This window comes from Balaenoptera physalus (assembly GCF_965194825.1).
Source record: "Balaenoptera physalus genome assembly, chromosome: 5".
NCBI lineage: Eukaryota > Metazoa > Chordata > Mammalia > Artiodactyla > Balaenopteridae > Balaenoptera > Balaenoptera physalus.
In genome coordinates, this window is record NC_138884.1 from 125,858,402 (window position 1) to 125,883,102 (window position 24,701).

Here is a 24,701-nt window from a genome sequence, read left to right on the forward strand (position 1 = left end):
TATATAAAAATGCCCCCATGGAACCCTCCTACACTGTTGTTGGGGATGTATGTAAATTGGTGCAGCCACTATGGAGAACAGTATGGAGGTTCCTCAAAAAACTAAAAACAAGAGTTGCCATGTGATCCTGCAATCCCACTCCTGGGCATATATCTGGAGAAAACTATAGTTCTAAAAGATAACATGCAACTGTAATATTCACTGCAGCACTATTTACAATAGTCAAGACATGGAAACAACCTAAATGTCCATCTACAGATGAATGGATAAAGAATATGTCATACATATATACAATGGAATACTGCTCAGCCATAAAAAAAGAATGAAATAATGCCATTTGCAGCAACATGGATGGACCTAGAGATTATCATACTAAGAAAAGTAAGTCGGAAAGAGAAAGATAAATAGAATATGATACCACTTACATGTGGAATCTAAAATATGACACAAATGAACTTATCTATGAAACAGCAACAGACTGACAGACATAGAGAACAGACTTGTGATTGCCAGGAGAAAGAGGGGACTGGGGACAGATGGACTGGGAGTTTGTGATTAGCAGATGAAAACTATTATATATAACATGGATAGACAACAACGTCCTACTGTATGGCACAGGGAACTATATTCAACATCCTGTGATAAACCATAATGGAAAAGAATATGAAAAAAATGTATATATATATATATATATATATATATATATATATATTAAAAAAACTGAATCACTCTGCTGTACAGTAGAAATTAACACATTGTAAATCAACTATATTTCTATAAAATAAATTTTTAAATGCCCCATGAATTTCATTTTTAAATAGTTCACAAAAGAAAATGTAATTTCATCCATGCTATTTTATAAGAGTTGTCTTGTCTACAAATTAAATACAGATTTTTTTTCCCCCTTCTACTCAATAAGAGAGTCAAGACAGGAAAGATTCTTTTAAGACAACTTTTTCAAAATGGGTTTATTTTTTCCTCAGTTTTACAATGAAGATGTCTCTCTTTATGATTCTACTTTTATAAAAGCACCCCCTATTAGATTCCCTAATATGGGAAGATATTATTTTCTGAATTATTTTCCAGCACAGACTTCAAAAGAGATGTCTAAATTTACTAGAGTCTAGCTGATATCCTGAGGGTGGAAGCTGCTAGGATTGAATTAGATAATACTGCACCGAATATTTTATATAGCATAAAAATGTTACTGGTATATTATTGATCAACCAGGATCCACATTATCTTGGCTCATGTATATTTATTTAGGTGTGGTGGTGTGACTAAGTGCTGGACAATGGAACACGTGCAGAAGTGACACAAGAAACTTCCAGATCTAGACCTTAAAAATCTCTCACACAGTCATTTAATTATTTTTTTCTGTCTCCTGGGTCAGTGTCCATGTGTTCACAATGGCAGATCCACAAGACTCTAAGAGATTGAATCCCTGAATCATCACCTAAAGCAGAGCCTCCAATATCACCAATTTAACTTTTCATAAATAAGAAGTAAACTTTCTTGTGTTAAGTCACTGATGTTTTAGGTTTAAGTCTTATGATACTAGCATTACTTATCTAATCCATGAATTGGCCATTTGCAGTGTTGTAATAATCAATGTGGGAATGCCTTAATGTCAGGTGACAACTGCTAAGGTTCACAGAACACATTGGTAGAGGCTTCATAGAACACATACGCCATAAAGTTAGAACAAACAAATACGGATCTATTGTAGTAGTCATTATTGTTGATCCCCAATATTTCTGTCTCATTCTTTTTCTACATATGTATGTTACACCTTCTGGTCTCTTTGTGGTTGTATGAGGTCCTGAATTAATCTCGTCCAATAAGCTACAAGTGAAAGTGACATAACACTTCAGGACTAGAGAATTAATTAGATGGTGTTAGATCCTTCAAAGTTCTTTTTTTTTTCAACCACAATGACTGGCAATCTTCCTGGTAGTAGCTATACTATCAACTTTGATTTCAGAGTAAAGATGTTACAAAGCAGAACTCACAAGCCACACAGTAATTTGACATGTACTATCAGTGAAATATAAACATTTTTGTGTCATTCCACTGTGATATGAAGTGGTTTGATTCTACAGCATAACCTGCAGTATACCCATGCTAAACAATGCTGTCTGAGATAACTTAGAAGTTGCAATGTAGACTATATGCTTACTAATTTAAAGCTCTAGAAGAACTTGCAAATGGTATGTTTGAAGGATATTGGTGGCAAATAGCTGCACTTATTATATACAAAACTGTTAAGATCAGGAAGATCTGCTCTTTTTACAAGCCAAAATAACATAGAACAGAGGGCAGAATTTTTGTGCCAGCAGAGTTGCAAAAGGTAACTGATTATAAACCGAAAATGTAAGCAATGAACTCCTAGTCCTTAGTGAGTGTCCATATGTAAGGAGCATGACTTTTAGAATTACTACATGGAATTCATCACCAAACACTTACATTGAACTGTTTTACAGAAAAAAAATGAACTTCTAATGTCTTAAGTCTCTGAGATTTGGGGTTTGTTAAAGCAGTTATTTGATTCTAACATGCTAAACCTCTTTACTACTGTATTTATTTTTTGCTTCTGATTACTCCTTATTATCGTAACAAAAATCAGTATATTTGCAAATACATATTTCCATTTATATTCTAAGAAGCTTCTGTATATTTCCCCACTGGGAGAATTTTCCAACATATATAAGTCAACATGTTAACAGAAATAGAAGCCCGTTCCTTCAGATCTTAGCAAATAATCCTTAATTCAGGGAAACCTTCTCAAGTTTAACGATTTGACATTCTATTCCAGTGTAGCAATTATGTAAATTTAACTAAATCACTTACAGTTACTATTATTTATATTTATTTCAATTTACAATTTTTCTATTTAATTTCTCAATTACCAATCTACCTCACTTTAAGATCAAGGAAGCAGATGCTTATATTTTTCTTTTAATTTACTTCTGTATCTGCTGAATCTAGTAGAGTTCCTAAAACATGTAAAGATGATAAACATTTGTAAATAATTTATCTTAAATTGTATATTATTATCTCTTTTAATTCATGAACTTTTTATTATTATGGCACTCATTCATACAAACTGTTTAAACAATTTAAGTACAGGAAGAGAGCTTTGTGATATGGAGATTCCAACCTCATATGTAAGAAAGCATTCACAAAAATATTTCAAATATTTTGAATGATGCCAAATAATGCCAATTATGATATCAAAATCAAAACACACTTCAGTAAATATCTATCTGTCACATCTATGTCCAAGGCAGTATGCAGAGACTTAAGGGAAAAAAAGGTACCAATGGGAAGACTTAGCCTCAACTGTCAATTTAATTAAAGTCAAAATAAGCATACTATAACTCTTAACCAAAGCAGAACATAGCAGGTAGTGCTGGAGTCATACAAAATGGGATACTGTATTATTACTCATCTTACTTGTACACTTCTGTGAATAAAAGGAGATGCAATTGACAACTACACTGGTACAACAGGCATAACCTGGGACTGACCCTAGCTAACTGGTAGCTCTATATTGATTTATGATATTATCATGGAGTAATAAAAGAGTAAAAGAGTCCTTTCTCCTGAGAATACAAAACATGGGAGCTTTTTGGTTGTTGGTGGTATTTGATTTAGAAAAATGAGTAGAAGTACTAAAAGTAAAAGTTGTTACAGGTACACAAACTAGTACAAGAAAAGGTATTTTAGCCAAAAAATATAGATTTCTATGAGCAATGAAAAGGTTCATTTAATACACAAAGATGGATATTTTTACAAAGCTCCCAATTCTGATAGACACCAATATTATCCTTACTTTAAATCTGAACAAATAGAGTCAGAGAGATTAAAGCTCATGCACAAGTTAGTGCAGACATTAAATTGTACATTGAATTTTAGTCCCAGTGAAGATCTGTTTGGCACTAGAATAGGTTGTATGAGAAGACAGTACAGGATGTGATGAATTTGAATGCCAACCTAGTGAAAGAATATATCATTTTATAGGCAATATTCGGTTAAAATTTGATTAGGGAAATGGTGTGTGGTTTCAATAGCAAGATATTCATAAAATGCTGTGGTGAGCTGCAGTTATAGAAGATATTTGTATTGGGGGTAAATTTAAATGTTAAAATAGTAATATTCTCAATAGACATTGCTGATCTTGTGGGATTTGTTACTTTACTTTTCTTTGGAAAAAAAATATTTTCAATCAGTACATGCTACAGATGCTAGTGTTGACAAGCAACAATTATGGATAAGTCAGAGTAAGGAACTCTCCTCTGTTTATAACCTCCCATATGCCTCATACAACACTATATGAACTAGATAAAACTTATGTCAAAGTAATTTCTCAAAATGACTAAGATTTTTGGTTAATGCCTTTGATGTAAGAGAATAACACACTTACATGAAAAACTGCATTTAAATAATGATACAATTAGAAACTCATCTTGAGATAATTCATGAATTGACTTAAAATATCAACTTTTTTACAAAGGTTTAAGAATCACAAAATACATTTTCATGTACTCCTTAAAGCTGTTTTTTTAAAGTGTGCAGCATAGACCATTTAATTGAATATATATGAAAAGGAAAAATAAACCATTTCTAGGTACTAAGAAATTTTTCCTCTAAAGGTCTAGATGTGAAGGAGTCTTCATAGTTTAAAAGTGTGCAATATACCACTGTGAAAAGGTAAATATCCTCAACTTCAATTTTTCTAATTACCTATACTTTTTTTTCTCACCTTCCTTAGCATTGTGCTAAAGAAACTCTTAAAAGGAAACCTGAGTTATCATAATCTACAGTTATTTTCTTCCCATCCTTTTTATGATATACATGTCCACTGTCCTGCTCCCACATTTGCGTGGTGCCATGAAAACTCCTAAGAACTTGCTCTACCCCAGTGAGAGATGTTTAAGACCACACTAATGGTATCTGGAATATGGTGATCCACTGTCTGCTTAGATTGGATGCTTTGTCTGTATTCTCTTGTCATAAACATTTACTCTGATTTCCTGATTATTTTTTAACATTTATAATTTTAAATTACCTAATAAAAGTTGTTATTTTTATTTTCTCATATGTCTGGGTACCTAGACTTTTAAATACTTTCATGAGTATAAAATTTTCTTTGCTTCCCTGTTTTTATATTTCCTGTTCTCCCTTGACCAATGTTTCTCCTAGACATTCATCTGCTGCTCAGTTTCATAAATGCAGCCTTACTGTGACCTCTGGAATGTTTTATACACATTTTCTCTAAAAATATTCTCCATTTCAGCCAGTCCCCCAGTAGGTGCCTGTTCATAAAGGTTTTGTTTTCAATTATGGTAATATCATGTCAATATGCATATAATATGTACAATTAAATGGTCTAAAATATGTGTATTGGCATTTCAGGAGAAGATGATAAAGAAAATGGCACAGAAACAGTATTTGAAGAGTTAATGACTGAGAATGCTCCAAAAATTATGAATATCATGACCAATAAATTCAAGAAGCTTGGTAAAAATCAAGTAGAATAAATACAAACTAAATCACATCTAGGCACATCATAGTCAGAATGCTGAAAAGCCAATACAAGAAGAAAACCTTAAAACTCGCCAAATTAACAGACGTAATAATTTCAAAGCAGCAACAGAAAGACTAATGGTTTCCTTACAGAAAATCTGAAGGCGGTAGACAATGGAATGATGTCTTTAAAATATTAAAAATGACAATATCAATAACAGTAGCAACAACACCTGTGCATTTACCAACCTAGAATTCTTTACCTACCAAAATAGCTCTCAAAAGTGAAAGTGAATGAAGACATTAATAAACAAAAAGAAAAAGCAGAATTTTTTTTTTTTTTTTTGCCAACAGGTTTCAATTACAAAAGAAGGTATAGGAAATTCTTCAGGATAAATTCATTAATTCCAGATGGAAGCACAGGATTGTAAGAAATAATGAAATGTACTAAAATAAGCAAACAGATAATTAAATATAAAAATATAGTGACGGTTTGTAGCAGCAATTATAACAACATCTTGTAGGATTTTTTAAAATATATATAAGTAAAATTTAATGACAAAATAATAGGAAAGAGGGAATGGGAAAAGTGGAGTTAAACTATGTTAAGTTCAGTTATAATAAGTGAAAGATGTAGTCGCTAGAATAACCAATAAAATATTTATATAAGGTGTGGACAGTAAAAATTAAAGGGAAAAAGTATACAATAACCAAAGAAGTTAAGAAATGAGGAATACAATGGCAAAGAACAGATGGGACAGAAAAGAAGAAAAATAGGAAATGGTAGATTTAACCCAACTATTTTAGTAATTTATACTCATTAAGAAAGGACTTAATCCTTTAATTAAAAGCTAAAGTTTGTTATACTAGATAAAAAACACAATACATTCAAATTCAAAGCATACATACATTAAAAATAAAGACATGACTAGTTCGAAAGTAAAAAGCTGAAAACCCTAACCAAAAAGAAAATGTAAATGTCTATACTAATATCATACAAAGGAGATTCAAATGCAAGAAGTATTAGAGACACAAAGAGACATTTCATAAAGATGAAAAAAGGCCAATCAACGGGAAACATACTAATAATATGAATTCCAAACTTATTTTTAAAAGGGAACATGAGAGTAAGAGAAACAGATAAACCACAAACATAATCAGATATTTTAACACACTACTTCTTTTAGATAGCGATAGAACAAAACATGATCAGTAAGGACTGTGGCAAGTGTAGTGTATTTTAAGAATGCAAATTGTTTTATCATTTGCTAAAAACCATATTAACAAAATAAAAGAAAAACTCCAAATAGACATCAAAATAAGGAAAAAATGAGATATATTTCAATACACCCTATGATAAAATGCCCAGAAATTTAGAATCAGAAGTAAATCTTTCCAAAGGTATAAAAACTAATTACAAATAACCTATTGGCATCTTATAATTGATGGTTAACTATCAAACTTGTTCTCCTTAGAAACAAAAGAAAAAGATGCATTTTTGTTCATTCTTTGGTTCATTATTATGAGGGAATTCCTAACTAGTGTAATAATACAAAATAAAGATTTAAAAGACACAAAGATTTTGTGCAATTGACATGATTATAGGTAAAATCCAAAAGTACCTATAAAATGAACTATTAGTAATCATAAGTGAATTAAATTAAATTGCTAGATATGAAATCAATACATAAAAATCAATTATATTTCAATATACTGCAACATAAAATTGAAAATTTCATTTAAAATTTCATTTAAAATAGTGTAAATATATAGATTATCAAAGAAGAGTCAAGTATGTTCAGATCATGTTGCTGACAGAAATTTAAAAGACAAACACAGTTTTATATATTTCTTGATCGGCAACTAATTCTTTAAGATGTCAATTCTCCAAAAATTGTTATACTGATTCAACACAATCCCAAACAGCTTCAACAGCCTTATATTTGTGAAAGTTTACAAAATTATTTTAAAATTCATATATAAATAAAATTGCTTTAGGATAGCCTAGACAATCTTGAAAAAGAATCCAAGTTGGGGGATTTATTCTACCAGATTTTAAAAGTTACTATCACACTACATTAACTAAGAGGGTGTGATTTTGATGTGAGCAAAAACAGAATCAATAGGTTGTTCAGGAATAGATCCATACATACACGTCAATTATTTTTTGACAAAGACATAAAAAGAAAAATCACAGGAGATGCCCAGTCATTTCAAAAAAAAAAAAAAAAAATGGAGCTGGAACGATCAAATAACCTTAAGGAAAGATAAAGGAAAACACACTTTGGTCTCTATATCATACCAAAAAGAATGACCTTTGGGACTTCCCTTGTGGTGCAGTGGTTAAGGATCCGCCTTCCAATGCAGGGGACACGGGTTTGAGCCTGGTCCGGGAAGATCCCACATGCCGCGGAGCAACTAAGCCCGTGTGCCACAACTACTGAAGCCCGCGCGCCTAGGGTCTATGCTCTGCAACAATGGAAGCCACCGCAATGAGAAGCCCGCGCACCACAACGAAAAGCAGCCACCGCTCACCGCAACTAGAGAAAGCCCGCCTGCAGCAACGAGGACCCAACGCAGCCAAAAATAAATAAATAAATAAAAATTAAAAAAAAAAAAAAAGAATGACCTTTAGTTTTAAAAGAAAGCCCCATCCGTAATGATTATTAAATCCGAATATGTATTTTCAAAGTGTTTTTGCTGCTAAAATGTCATTTAAGCAGACACATGTTCTTGAAGCATAGTACAATTTTCAAGTTTGAAAATATGTTTTTCTCATTCAGTGGCTTACTAAAAAATTCCTACAAAAACCCAGCAAAGACATTTTATTTCTTCCCTGAGGAAACAGCCTCTTTCTTTAGTTCCTTTTCCACAGAATTTCAAAACAATATTATTACTTATAAACATAGCTAGAATGATGGACGTAGAGAAATAATATTCACTTACCTAAAATGCAGCTGGAGGAGGTCATGCAGAGGACATAAGGACTGGTTGCACGGAGAGGTGGTCCCAGGCAATTCCGCGACGCCACCATAGGGCTAGCGCAGGCGCCTTCCCCACATCCTGGTCCTCGGCACCTACGCTCCACCCACTGTTCCCGCAGCGCAGCCGCAGTGGTGCCAAGGGCTCAGCCTGGAGAGCGAGAGCGTGCAACGCACTGTTGAGGCGTCTGCGCTGGACAGACAGGTGACGCAACCCCATTAAGGCCTCTTTATAAAGGCCTAAGCTTCTGGTTGACGGGAACGGAAGTCTACTCGTCTAGTGGCAGCCAAAGACAAGTCTCATATGTACGTTCCCTTGATTATTAAAACTTAAAAGCGCCACCTACCAATCTGAGGTGACCTGCCCCTTTCTTCCATCTCTCCTTGCCCTCCACATAAGTAAGGGGGCCAGTTTCGAATTTCACCCCAGTTCCCCAGGTTGTGAACCAACAAATCTGTCTCCTTCAGATTTGCTTCTGTTCTCGGCTTATATAGAAAAGGAATTGTGAGTTTTCTGAAATGTATATTTTGAAAATGCAACTTATTCCACATACTTAAAATTACAGGTGGGAAATAGCTTTTGCTTCACTTTGATGTTTCAGATAAGTATTTTTGAGGAGGAATTTATAAGAACTGAATTATATGTTGAAATTTAATAATTTCTAGTAATAGATTGAGTAAACTATATTGGAAGAAAAAGGGTGAAGACTTTGCCTTAATTATTTAAAATTATAACATCTCAAATAGGTAACTTCATATACTGTTGATAATAATGGAGTTATAATAGCGTCCTGACTTTTCATATCTAATTCAAATGTTTCACATTTTGTAAATCATTCTAATAGTTCAATTTGCAGGACACCTATAAGGTAGAGTATTTGATTCAAGGCCTTCTTTTTTAACATATGCACTTACAACTGTACATTTCCTCTAAGCTCTGATTTAGTTGTGTTCCACAAGTTTTGGTATTTGTGTGTTTGTTTTTCACCTCAGTATTTTCAGATTTTCCCTGGTGATTTCTTCATTGACCTATTGGTTGTTTAGGAATGTATTGCTATATTATTATCACATAGTTTTGATTTTTAATTTTTTTTCTGTTATTCATTTCTAATTTTATTCCATTGTGGTGTGAGAATATGCATTGCATTGTTCCATGCTCTTCAAATTAATTGAAACTTGTTTTATGGCCTAGGATTTGGGTTATTCTGGATTGTGTTCCATGTGTACTTGAAAGCAATCTATCTTCTGCTGTTTTAGGGTGGAATGTTTTATTGATGTCTGGTCTAGTTTATAATTATAGTTTATAGTGTTGTTAAGGTATTTTACTTCTTTATTGATCTTCTACCTAGTTGTCCAATCAACTATTGAAAATTGGAAATTGAAACTATTATTGTTGTGTTGTCTATCTCCCTCAATTCTGCTATATTATGTATTTCCCTTAATTTTTACTTCATATATTTAGGGGCTTTGTTTTTGTGTATATATTTTTGTAATTAGTATATCTTTTTGATGGATTGTCTCTGTTACCATTTTTAATGATCCCCTTTATCTCTAATAACTTTTTTGTTTTGAATTTACTTTGATAGCAATATAAACATTCCATCTTTTTTAAGGTTGCTGTTTGCATGATATATTTTTCCATTTTTTTTTTTAAATTTCAAACTTTTCATATGTTGAATCTAAAGTGTGTCTGCTGTTGACAGCATACAGGAGGATCTTGGTTTTTTATATAGGAGGACAATCTCTGCCTTTTAAATGGATATACTAATCAATACACATTTAAGGATATTGTTTATATGGTTGTAGTTACATTTGCCCTTTTACATTTTGTCTCTATGTATCATGTCTTTTTTTTCCTTTAACTTTACTGTTCTCTTTTTGCTTTAAATGAGTATTTTCTAATATATCATTTTTAAATCCTTTAAAGATTTTTTTAAACTATATTAATCTTATTTATTTTCCTAATGATGGTTCTGGGGCTTAACATATGCACTTTAACTTATCTGAATCTACTTTAGATTTAAAAGAGCTTATTTCTGGTGAACAAAAAAGCATTTCTCCGTTATAGCTTTATTACCCCTGCCCACCTTTTGTGCTATTAATTCTATATGTGGTGCATTTTTATATGTTATAAACCAGAAATACATTTTGGAAATATTACTTTATATAATTCTATGTCTTTTAAAGATGATCAGAGAAAGAAGATCACATGTATATAGACAGAATTTGGTATATTAACCTTCTTAGTTACCATTTCTGGTTCTCTTCATTTGTTGCTGTGAATTTGAGTTACTGCCTAGTGTCATTTCCTTACCTTACTCCAGTACAGCTTTGCTTCCAACCACTGCCTTTATGCTATTATTGTTAAATATATTTATTTTCTATGTGTTACACATTCTACAGTAAAATTATATACTTATTTTTAAATTTATTTTTTTTAATAAATCAGTTTAAAGAAGAAAGGAGAAGAAATATAAAATTATACTGTCTTGTATATTTACGTGATTACATTTAAGGTGTGTGTGTGTGTGTGTGTGTGTGTGTGTGTGTGTGTGTGTGTGTGCATTCAAATTACTGTCTGAGTCACCTGCTTTCAGCCCAAAGAACATCTTTTAGTATTTCCTGTAAGGCCATGTGCAAGAAATGAATTCTCTCAGTATTAGTATGTTTGGAAATGTCTTGGCCTTCATTTTTGAAAGATAATTGATAGGTTTTCTTCTTTGAGCACTTTGAATATGTCATCCTACAACCTTTTAGCCTTCATTGTTTCTGATGACAAATCAGCTGTTAATTTTATCAGGGTTCTTTTATACATAATGAGGGTATTTCTCTTGCTGCTTTCAAAATTTTTTTTTTTTTTGTCTTTGTCTTTCAACATTTAAAAGGTCTAGACCCCAGAAGAGCTTTTCTTAGTTGTCTCTTTCTCTGGTTCTCTCACAGATTGACACTCCAGCTTTACAAGTAGAGAATTGTGCAGGGATATTAGCCTCTGGGTAGTCTTTCCCAGCATAGAACCTCTACTTTACAAGCAGTCTGGGCAATGGCTGATTAAATATACACTATTCTTCCTGCCGTGCCTGAGGCAGAGATTCTGCCTTACTATTGGGTGGTTAGTGGAAGAAGCAATTTTTCAGCTATACTCTTGCCTGGAAGAGAGCTTTTGCAACGTGAAGCTGATGGTAATAGAAATGCTGCTAGCCAGTCCCTCCCAGAGAGACAATAAGCTTTAACTGGCGGCTGGAAGGGGAAAAAAAGCCCATCTTCTTGGACACCTCTGCCCAGAGTTAAGCTTCTGTCACTGAAATGGTAGGGTGAGAAAGGGTCATGGAACAAATACCACAGACCCTCATTTTTTCCCCAAGATTTAATATATTTTCTTGATTTAATGGTTTTTTTTTTCCATTTACTGTAATTCCTTAGGATAATCTCCAGACACTTTAAATAGCTCTTCTTAAATACTTTTCACTAACTATGATTATGTTATTAGAGAGACATTACTCATAGTCATTCATGCTGCCAATGAGGAACTTGTCCTTCCTAAAATTCCTTGTTTAAGCTATCTTTAAAGATTTCTATTACTGGGAAAACATGATACCTGATCAAGAGAATATTCAAATGTGTTTAAGCATCTAGGGATTATTTAAAATGTTTCTCTTAATAAAAGCAAGTTACATATATTTAAATGATACAGTTTCTAATTGAATAATGATAAAGTCTTATTCAGTTGTTGTATCAATTTTCTACCGCCACTGTAACAAATTACCACAAGCTTAATACCTTAAAACAACACAAATATATTACTTAGTATCAGGAGCTCAACTGAGCTGGAAGAGAGAGCCAAGCTGCTAGGTGTTGGAGTAGCTGATTAAAGCAATGAACCAAAAATGAAAGAGTTAAGCCTTTACTCTCTTATTGTGCTGGTATAAGCAAGAGGCTAAAACTGGAGAAACTTCCTGTCCCATTTTCTCTATGGAATTTTGTACCAGTGGAGAGTTAGAACAATCAGTGCAGATATGGGGGTCATCTCACTGTTGAAGGAGCCCTGAACAAAAGGGTTCAGCTGTTTTATGGACTCTGGGGTCAGGAGAGGCTAGAAGTAGAAAAGTACTGGGTACCAAGTTCAGGTGGGATAAAACATCTTCAAGGTTTCTCCCACCTCCCCAACTTTAGAACGCTTTCGTAGAGGTACTGAAGAGGATCTTTGCTCAAGGTCTCAAATAAAGAGACCTAGGAATGAAGGCAATTGAACTAGGAATGCAAATACACGAAAGATCATAACCAACCAAAAGGGCCTGAGTCCTTCACTGCAAAGCACTGGCTGTGCACAAAGTCTGCTGAGAGGAGGGCAGCTTTCCCTGAGAGGCCTGCCCAGTAAAACCTTTGTAATTGCTTACAGTCAGTCCTGGAAAAATCACACATAGATTTTTAACCAGTGCCAGACTCCTCTGTTATGGTTCTATAGATCTGAAGTCCAAAATTGGTTGTACTGGTCTAATATCAAGGAATCAGCTGAGTTATGTTCCCTTTAGAAAGCTTTAGGAAGCAATCCATTTTCTTTTCTAGCTACTAGAGACCACCCACATTCCTAGACTCATGGCTCCTCCCTCCTTTTCAAGGCCAGAAACACGGATCAAGTTTTCTCACATTGCGTCACTCTAATCTTGCTTCCACCATCACTTCTCTAATTCTGACTCTTTCTCTTCTACTTTAAGGATACTTGTAATTACAGTCAGCCCACCTGGATCATCCTAATCTCTCTATTTTAAAGTCAGCTGATTAGCAATCTTAATTACATCTACAACCCCAATTCCCTTTTGCCATGTACCTTTACATATTCATAGATTCCTGTGATTGGAGCCATTATTCTGCCTCCCATATTTGCATATCTCAAAAACCATTTAACTGTCCCTCGTAATTCTTCAAAATTATGAATATAGCCAAACCACTTACTTAAATTACTTATATCATCACCCACATGAGGTTTCTGTTCTTTATTCATGTCTCACATAAATATTCAAATCAAGCAAGCGTCTTTCATAATTATGGGCTCTTGTCTCAAATGGCCTTTCCCTGTCTTTCTTACCTGCTGCTCCTAAATTGCACCTCTGTGAGCAGATCTTTAGACTCTCTTGATGGTTACTCATATTCTCAAAACTCCATCTTTAATTCCATCCTAACATGGTTGCTATTTAATATACCCTATGAAATTATGTCAGGACTTATTGCAAGTTAGTCTCAGATTATATGCAGCACTGCTCATTTAGCAGAATTATGAAAAGACACTTCTCAAGAAAGGAACATACACAAAATCTCTGTATGTCTGTGTGTCAAGGGGATAACTGTATAAAATAAATAATCAGCATTCTGACTCCGAGTCAATGAATAAAGACAAATAAATTATATGTATGCAGTGTTGTTTGAGGTATTTACTTAGTTTCGTTCTAAGTATCAGTGGGGTCTGTAGTGATATCCCTTCTTTCATTCTTGATACTGGTGATTTGTCTCCTCTTCCTCCCCCTCCCCCTCCTCCCTCCCTCTCTCTCCTTCTCCCCCCAGCCCCTTCCCCCACCCCCACTTCATGACTCTGTTCTTCTCTTTTTGTCTCTTGGGTCAACCTCTAGAAGTTTATCAATTTTATTGATCTTTACAACTAAATATAATTTGGGCTTTTTATTTTCTCTACTGTTATTCTATTTTTGATTTTATTTATTCTTACTCTCATTTGTATTATTTCCTTTGTCCTTCTTGTTTTGCATTTTCTGGTTTTCTTTTCTAGTTTGTTAAATTAAAAGCTTAAAACATTAATTTTATAGGTTTTTTTTTCCCCTTCATACGTGTGTGTGTGTGTGTGTGTGTGTGTGTGTGTGTGTGTGTACTTTTCTCTAAAAAATGGATTTAGTGGCATCCACAACTTTTGGACTTTTAGATCCATACAAGTGTTTATTTTCAAAATATTTTGTTATGTTAAAAATATTTTTTTCTGATTGGTTTTCAGTTCTATTCTATTACGGTCAAAATACATGCTCTCTATAGTATCAGTTATTTTAAACTTTTGATATTTGTTCAATAGACCAGTGTATGGTCTATGTTTGTGAATAGTTTTGTGGACACTTAAAAAGTATTTATGGATTCTGCAGTCATTAGTTGTAGCATTCCATAAATGTCATTAAGTAAAGTTAGTTGATAGTGTTTTTCATATTTTCTTTACCTTTACTGATTGTTTGCCTACTCATTCCATTGGTTATAGTGATATTAGTGTTGAAATATCCAACTATAATTTTGGATTTATCTACGTTGTGCCTTAGTCATTTTCACTTTTGCTCCATTTTTGAAGCTTTTTATCTAAATGAATACATATTTAGCTTTATTTTGTATTTTTGGTGAAATGACTACTTTGTCATTATGTAATGTCTCTTTTATCCCTAATAATAGTTCCTTGTTTTTAATTCTATTATTACTCATACTAATAAAACTCTCCAGTTTTCTTTTGAACAGTTTTAGTATAGTCTACCTTTTGCATCTTTTTAAATTTTATGTATCAGTGTGTTTTTATTTAAGCTGTGTTTCTGCCAGATAGCATGTAATTGAGTCTACAGTCTCTGCAATCACTTAATTGGTATGCTTAGATTGTTTATATTAAATATAATCATTCATAAGACTATATTAAAATATAACATTTTGCTTTAAACTTAATATACTTTTGGTGCTTCCTTTCTCCAAGTTTTCCAACTATGATTTGATTCATTGAGAATTTTCATTCAATATCTTATATTGGTTTATTTTTCAAATTATATTTTTAGCAAATCTTAATCTGCCTTTAAGTAATATTATACCATGTAATATGAAGTGTAAGAAACTTACAATATTATAATTCCTCCCTCTAGTGATTTGTAATATTATCCTCCCATACACCTGACAAATAAAATGACTGTCTAAATAATACAATAAAAATAACAATAAATAAATAAAATAATAATGACAAAAACTGTCTAAATAACTTAAGATTTCTTTACAAACTAGTGAAGTAAATATATAAATATAATTGGATATTTGATTCAATATCAATATTCAATATTGGATAGTCTGATTCAATTAGTCATGTATGAATACAAAGTCTGAGAGTTTTTTGGAAAGTCTCCTGGTGATTCTAAAGCATAGTTTGGATAGATAGCCACTTTTATAAAAATAGCTGGAGCACTGAGATGTAATGAGACTGCTTAAGGACTAGATGAGCAGCAATTTGGCTAGGGGAGCAAAAATGATAGAATGCAAACGCTACAGGGGTAAAGGCACTTTGAAACCTGCCAACAACACTGCATAAAGAGATAATGGCCATAATGGCCAGTTGACACCATGCCACAACACTGGAAAAGTTCCCAAAAGGCCCAAGCTCTCTGAAGTGACCAGATGTTTTCCAGATACTTTTTGACCAGACTATCATTTCCAGGAATTGGAAGATCATAGCATGCATGTTTAGCTTCCCATTTGTTTCCCATGCTTTCTAGTTGTTTTGTGGGTGTTCCTACTAAAAATATAAATTGGAAAAATAACAAACATCTTGAAGAACAAGTTCATGTACAATTAAGATCTTATATTCCTGCAACTTTCTCCCCTCCCTCATGTGCTAGGCTTCTTTGCAGCCCTAAATTCCAATCTCTGTCTCCCAACAGTGGGTACCATTATTCCTCATAAGGAAATCAGATTCCAATGCAATCGAATGGGTCATAAGGAAATCATATATTTAGCATTAGTATAAACTATTATACAGTTTTCCAACTTTACTTTTACAATGCCCAAACTACTGTTTTCCATTCAATCTCTATTCCCCTGTATGAGAATTGGCAAATTCTCTAAAGAGAAAAGTGTTGTCCTCACATATCTCAGGTACTCAACTCCTTGACTCAAAAAAATAAATAAATAAAATAAATTGCCATCAGTCACTGTATATATTGTTTCCAGGTATTATAGTAGTGGGAGAGGAGCAAAAGTGAACAAGCTTATATTCTTGATATACAAGAAAATACAATGTTACTGTAGTTTTACACTCTTCCCAGACAAGTAAAGGATACTAGAACAACATAAATTTCCTTCCTACTCATATGTTATAATGATCAATTTTATTAGATAGATAAAGAACATTACATAAGACATTGCTATTTTATGCAGTCAGTGGTAGGTATATTTACTGACATTTTCTATTTTAAATGATTCTCTTTTAATTTCAAATCTCTCAACCATCTGGAATAATTTTCTCTCTGCCTTTTGTATTTCCATAAGTACAGATGTGCTATTGATGAAATATCTCACTTTATCTTTGTCTGAAAAGCCTTTTACATTTTATTCTGTTTGAATAATACATTCTATGGTAGAGAATCTGGACTAGCAAGTATTTTCTTTACTAAGAAAAATTTCATTATATTGATGCTAGCTTCCATTGTTCCTTGTAAGATATCAGATTTCAATGCAGTTGTTACTTTTTTGAGGCAATCCAACTACCCTGCATTAATTTTTAAATTTCCAACTTGTCTTTGATTTTCAGCAGGTTTTCCTAGTATATGTATATTTGCTGCTTAGCGTTTTAGGGCTTCTTGAACTATGTGTTTTTCACCCTTTTATATTTCCGTAATTTAGGCTGTATTTTACTTATTTTTCAGTGCTCTTTTCCAGTTAACCAATTATTTCCTCAACTATATCTTGTCTTTCCCCCACTATTTTTGGTTTTTGTTTGTTTGTTTGTTTTTTGCATGATCTTCTTTGATTAAAGCATAACAACATAAATTAATTTATATATAAAGAGCAAGACAAATATTTACATATTTAAACATCTCTGTAGCTGCCACCTAATAAAGATAATTAAACATTTATAACACCCTGGTAGGTTCCTTTCTGCATCATCCCTGTCAATACCATATCAAAGATAACACTTAATAAGTTTTATATTAGTCATCATAAACTAGTTTTGTCCTTCCTTAAACTCATATGAACCCCCACTCCAAAAGTGAGAAACCTAGCTCTCACCATCTACCAATCCATTCACTTAATTGTTCAATTCTGGTATGCATGTATAGCATTGTCAGAATTGTTAACCAGGACCTCCATTGTACGCAAGTATTTCTACCAAACTGCAGTGTTTATGTACAGTTTAATTTGCCTTTACTTTTACAGACTCTGTTCATTTCCAAAGTTACATAGGTCAGCATTTCTTTCTCCTGTCCTCTTCAGTGAGGTTTCATACATGCATAATTCAGTTAAATTGTTTTTTCTCATTGTGCATCCCATCCTTTAATTCCCTGACCTACAAAATTATTTCTTTTAATTTACATACATTAAGGTTCACTCTGTGTGCTGTAAAGTGTTATGGGTATTGACATATGCTTAGCATCATGTATCTACAATTACAGTATCATACAAAATAATGATACTGAATGGAATTATTTCAGCAACTGATATAATCTATTCAGTTGCTGCTTTATAAATGCAATATTTTTACAAAGATAATGAAAAAGATTCATAATTAAATGTTAAACGACTTTTTCTTTGGAACATTTTATTAATGCATACCAAATTGTTCATTTTTTTAGAGATGAACAACATTTATCATCAGTTAAATAGAATTATTTTGTAATTGCTTTGTGGGTGGAATTATTGAAACATTGCCAAGTCAGGCACTATTTTTAAATGTGCAATAACTGGCACATTTTGGAAATTTATAAATTTAGAAAAATAATTTAGATACAAAGTTAAAAATGAGGGAAACAAGAATATAAAAAAATAGATGACTACTGTGTAAGTGATTTTAACATTTTAACATCTAAGAAATATTCTCATAAAATGTTTAGTCTCACATAGACATACACATATTGACAGTAATTCAACTTGTGAAATATAAATTTTGCTTGTAGACATTAAAATTAAGAGTTTTTTTATAGAATATTTTATGGACACATCCACATCAATATATTCCTTTCATTTCAATTTCTTATTTTAACACTCTTACAACCCACACAAAATTCTAAAATTAAGCCCTTCTTAGCTACACTAATTCTTCTTATAAACGTTCATTAGGTTAGTCTACTATTTTCTACAAATTCTTCAAGACATATGCTGATAATATTGTTTAAGTATATTTAATAAATATGTTAAAAATATAAATTGTTAAAATGTATTGGAACGTGTTACTCAAAGTGCATTAACATAATCAAATATTATTTAATACTAATGTTAAAAAAGTAATTTGGTTCATTTAGCTTTAAAAACTTGTATTAGAAAAGCATTTTGAGTAAAATCATCAAATTCCATATAAAATATAAGATTGCCAAGCTAACTTAATTCAACTTAAAATAGAAAAAAAAGTTATGATAAGTTGTTTTACATATTGCTAATTTAAAAACCAACTCTTCCAAATTTCAATGTGGTTTTGTAATATTAAAAATATTTGCATATTGGACAGATGCTATTAATAATGAAATCTGAAAATGCCTTTATGTGATTAGAATTCTTCCCCCTGCCCCCAACACACACACAGCATGCAAAAGGTACTGTAAGGCATTTTTGATAGCAAGAAGCCAGGATAGCAAGGGAAAATCAGAATGGTAATGAACCTGTCCGTGATACTCTAAGTTAAGGGAAGATGATAAGAAATCTGCCATCTTCCCCATTCTTAAAATATTCACTGCAGCTACTTTGAAACCCATTATAGATTACTCCAATCAGTTATCTGCCCTTTCCTGCATTTTCATCATTTCTTTTAAAAACACTTAAATTATTACTCAGCATCTTTTATTTTACATTATTTTAGGCTTTCTATTATATTTGCTACAGCCCCACCCCCCCCCCCAAAGAAACAAGTACATATTTATAAGGCATAGAAAACCATAATACTATTTTTTTCTGAAAATGAATATATCTACAAATATTGAGTTAATGAACAGGCTGATTTTCACAATACTGTAATATGTATTATTTTTTACAATGAAAGATTCTCCATAAGTCATTACATTTGTGGTCTAGTTAAATTTCTCACAATCCTTGACCAAGAGTTTAGAGTAACCACAGGGAGATACAAAGATTAGTACAAGAAGCTTACATTAACATGAAAAGCCTATTCAGATTGGAGGCAGCTGTCTTCACCAGTAAAATTTGGATATATCCAAAGTGTCTACAGTACTAGATTTCCTTCAGAAGTCTACATTTCGGGAGAATTACCAACAATTATAGCATAAGCGAGAGAGTGCATTAGAATTCTTGGAAGTAAGCTATGTGAATATCAGTTCATCTGTTTTACAGAATCCTAAAGTGAGAGAAGTCCATCATTTTTAATATGTGAAGATTTTCTGTCCACAAAAAAAAAAAAACCTGTCGAATTAATCTAGAACTGAGAAAAATATCTAAAAGTAGAAAGCATAAAGAAACAAATCCAACTTCAAAAAGAAAAATATATATATATAAAAATAAGAATCTGCAAAAGTAAAACAGAACTTTGCAGTATTATTTGTTAAGGTGATAAGATTGAAAATATCATAGTTTAAAAATTACAATAAGCAACTGAGTGGTGTACAATATTTCTTTATAAGTGAGGGGGTTAGTATCAAAATTCAATTTTTAAATGATTATATTACCATATTAATGGAAACATGATAATTTACACTAGCTTGGGCAGAAGCATTAGTAAGACAGTAAATCAGACACTGTAGCAATAATATACGAGAGTCTTATTTTTCACAGCACTATACTGCCAAATTAAATCTTGGATGGAAATTGATGTTCCATTTCATTCTATAATTATTGACTTGGCCATGAACTTGCTACTCACTGAAGATAGTTATAAATGATTGCCTAGATGTTGCTGGCAGGTAGAGGGGCTGCAAATTGAGCAAGTTTCAACTTCTTATTTAAGATTCTCTGAGTGAATGAAGTAAAACTGGTAGCTGCTGGTATTTTGAGGCTTACTTATAATAACTATGGAAAGTTGGCCATGTACATGCAATTTTTTATATGTTTGTAATTGAATACCATTAATTAAAATTATACTGCCACTTCAAAATTGAAGTTACCAGGTAGTCTTATATTTCTTTTTCCTTATTATCTAAAAATCTATATTTTAATTGGTGGAAAATTTTTAAAAATGAATATTTTCCCATGAATTAATTTTAAAAGATGGATTAAGTAGTGTAAACAAAGAATTATGTTAAAATTGTATATTTTTACAAAACGTGTGAGTGCAAAGTAGTATTTCCTACAGAAATATGCTTGTCTTTTCTGTAACATGGAGTGAAATTTTAACCTCGCTAGAAGAGAAGGGATTAAATTCTGAATGTAAATGTACCCAATGTGTATTTAACAGCACAGCCTGTAAATTGGCCTAATTATTTAAAACACATCTAAAATTATATTTTTGGTTTAAATCCTAAGCTTATTAATTTGGTATAAATTTATATATTTGTATTCTAGGATTGGTAATGATTTTGCTGCAGCAGTAAAAACAAAATATCTTTCTGTGTATAGTATTGAAACATAAATGAATTTTTCTCTATGAAACATAGGTATTATCTTCAAGAAACATATGAGTTACAACATGAAAGAGTATAAGGTAAAATAATTAGTAAATAGACAATCTATTCACGCCACCATCTTCTTACAGCAGGACAAAAGATTTTACTTTTTCTTGAAATTTAGTGAGCTCAGAAGAATATACCTCTCCTATAGATGGTTTAGGATTTGGAATATTTAGGATTAGAGATTGTAATATTCTTTTCATATTATGTTAAAATTATGTAGAATTGAATATTGGCCTAATGGTTATTTCTCCAATAAGGGATCTCACTAATCTGTTGCATTTTCAGTAAGACTTCTATTTAACTTTCACATTCCCAACAACAAGCCCGCTTCTAAGTTTTGACAGAAGGCTCTGAAGACAGAAGCAACTTACACTTCTGTCTGTTATGATCATCATTTGAATGATGTATTCACAGGTTGTCAGAGATGCAGCCATATCGCCTGGCATAGCTGATTATCATATCTTAGCAAATGAAGAGAGCCCTAGGGCATTAAGAACACTCAACTATTAATACTGGTTTTGCCACAGGGCAGTTACATAAACTGACAGTTGGGCAGAGGCATGCTTCCTTGCATACTCACATACTGATTACCTCTGAAATATAATTAATATCACTAAGTTTTCAGTTATTCACAGTTCAACTTAAAAATCAATCCTTATGGAAGCAAAAAGTAGAAACAGATTATCTTGATGCTAATATGATTTCTATTACACTGCAATTTATCAGATTGAATACTTTAAACAAAAATTATGAAAATATAGTAAAATCTGTGATTTTTTTTCTGAATGTGTCAACTGTACATTGAATGTGCTTCAAATTTTAGACTTCAGAACTGTGTAAGTTTTCTTACAAAAAGAATTTGGACTTAGAGACCGCTAGAATTTCTTTAGTTAATTTTTATTGTAGTATAGTTGCTTTACAATGTTGTGTTAGTTTCTACTGTACAGCAAAGTGAATCAGCTATATGTATACATATATCCCCTGTTTTTTGGATTTCCTTCCCATTTAGGTCACCACAGAACATTGAGTAGAGTTCCCTGTGCTATACAGTAGGTTCTCATTAGTTATCTATTTTAAGCATAGTATCAATAGTGTATATATGTCAATCCCAATCTCCCAATTCATACCAACCCCTCTTTCCCCCTTGGTATCTGTATGTTTGTTCTCTAAGTCTGTGCTGCTATTTATGCTTTGCAAATAAAATCATCTATACCATTTTTCTGGATTCCACATATATGCATTAATATACAATATTTGTTTTTCTCTTTCTGACCTACTTCACTCTGTATGACAGTCTCTAGGTCCCTCCATGTCTCTACAAATGACCCAATTTCGTTCTTGTTTATGGCTGAATAATATTCCACTGTATATATGTACCACATCTTCTTTATCCATTCCTCTGTTGGTAGACATTTAGGTTGCTTCCATGTCCTGGCTATTGTAAATAGTGCTGCAGTGAACACTGTGATGAATGTGTCTTTTTGAATTATACTTTTCTCTGGGTATATGCCCAATAGTGGGATGGCTGGGTCATATGGTAGTTCTATTTTTAGTTTTTTAAGGAACCTCCATACTGTTCTTCATAGTGGCTGTATCAATTTACATTCCCACTAACAGTGCAAGTCCCTTTTTTCCACAACCTCTCCAGCATGTATTGTTTATAGATTTTTTAATGATGTCCATTCTGACTGGTGTGAGGTGATACCTCATTCTAGTTTTGATTTGCTATTCTTTAATAATTAATGATGTTGAGCAGTTTTTCATGTTTGTTGTTCATCTGTATGTCTTCCTAAGAGAGATGTCTCTTTCGGTCTTCCACCCACTTTTTGATTGGGTTGTTTGTGTTTTTGTTATTGGTCTGCATGAGCTGTTTGTATATTTTGGAAATTAATCCTTTGTCAGTTGCTTTATTTGCAAATATTTTCTCCCATTCTGAGAGTTCTCTTTTTGTCTTGTTTATGGTTTCTTTAAAAGCAAAAGCTTTTAAGTTTAATTAGGTCTTATTTGTTTATTTTTGTTTTTATTTTCATTACCCTAGGAGGTGGGTCAAAAAGGATCTTGCGGCGATTTATGTCAAAGAGTGTTCTGCCTATGTTTTCCTCTAAGAGTTTTATAGTGTCTGGCCTTACATTTAGGTCTTTAATCCATTTTGAGTTTATTTTTGTGTATGGTGTTAGGAAGTGTTCTAATTTCATTCTTTTACATGTAGTTGTCCAGTTTTCCCAGCACCACTTATTGAAGAGTCTGTCTTTTCTCCACTGTATATTCTTGGCTCCTTTGTCATAGATTAGGTGACCATAGGTATGTGGGTTTATCTCTGAACTTTGTCCTGTTCCATTGATCTGTATTTGTGTTTTTGTGCCAGTACCATACTGTCTTGATTACTGTAGCTTTGAAGTATAGCCTGAAGTCAGGGAACCTGATTCCTCCACTTCCACTTTTCTTTCTCAAGATTGCTTTGGGTACTTGGTGTCTTTTGTGTTTCCATACAAATCGTAAAAAAATTTGTTTTAGTTCTGTGAAAAATGCCATTGGTAATTTGATAGGAATTGCACTGAATCTGTAGATTGCTTTTGATAGTATAGTCATTTGCACAATGTTGATTCTTCCAATCCAAGGACATGGTGGTATATCTCTCCATCTGTTTATGTTGTGCTTGATTTCTTTCATCAGTATCTTATAATTTTCTTCATACACGTCTTTTGCCTCCTTAGGTAGGTTTATTCCTAGGTATTTTATTGTTTTTGTTGCAGTGGTGAATGGGATGATTTCCTTAATTTCCCTTTCTGATCTTTCATTGTTAGTGTATAGGAATGCAAGAGACTTCTGTGTATTAATTTTGTATCCTGCTACTTTACCAAATTCATTGATTAGCTCTAGTAGTTTTCTGGTGGCATCTTTAGGATTTTCTATGTATAGTTTCATGTCATCTGCAAATGGTGACTGTGTTACTTCTTTTCCAGTTTGGATTCCTTTAATTTCTTTTTCTTCTCTGATTCCTGTGGCTAGGACTTCTAAAACTATGTTGAATAATAGTGTTGAGAGTGGACACCCTTGTCCTGTTCCTGATTTTAGAGGAAATGCTTTCAGTTTTTCACCATTGAGAATAATGTTTGCTGTGGGTTTGTCATATATGGCCTTTATTATGTGGAGGTAGGTTCCCTCTATGCCCACTTTCTGGAGAGTTTTTATCATAAATCAGTGTTGAATTTAGTCAGAAGCCTTTTCTGCATCTATTGAGATGATCATATGATTTTCATCCTTCAATTTGTTAATATGGTGTATCACATCGATTGATTTGCATATATTGAAGAATCCTTGCATCCCTGGGATAAACCCCACTTGTTCATGGTGTATGATCCTATTAATGTGCCTGTGGGATTCTGTTTGCTAGTATTTTGTTGAGGATTTTTGTGTTTATGTCCGTCAGTGATATTGGCCTGTAATGTTTTGTGTGTGTGATATTGTTGTCTGGTTTTGGTATCAGGGTGATGGTGGCCTCATAATATGAGTTTGGGAGTATTTCTTCTTCTAAAATTTTTTGGAAGAGTTTAAGAAGGATAAGTGTTAGCTTTTCTCTAAATGTTTGATAGAATTTGCCTGTGAAGCCATCTGGTCCTGGACTTTTGTTTGT

General features: G+C 32.6%; 1 protein-coding gene across 9 annotated transcripts in view; it reads right to left on the reverse strand.

Annotated features, from left to right (window-relative positions):
• Positions 1 to 24,701, reverse strand: part of LOC309661250 (bifunctional heparan sulfate N-deacetylase/N-sulfotransferase 4) — an 823,039-nt gene that overhangs the window by 780,290 nt on the left and 18,048 nt on the right. For all 9 annotated transcript variants that reach the window (XM_082462799.1, XM_082462798.1, XM_082462797.1 and 6 more), the window contains exon 2: positions 8,476 to 8,661. The gene's annotated coding sequence lies outside the window, so the exon portion shown is untranslated. The remainder of the gene's footprint in view (positions 1 to 8,475; positions 8,662 to 24,701) is intronic.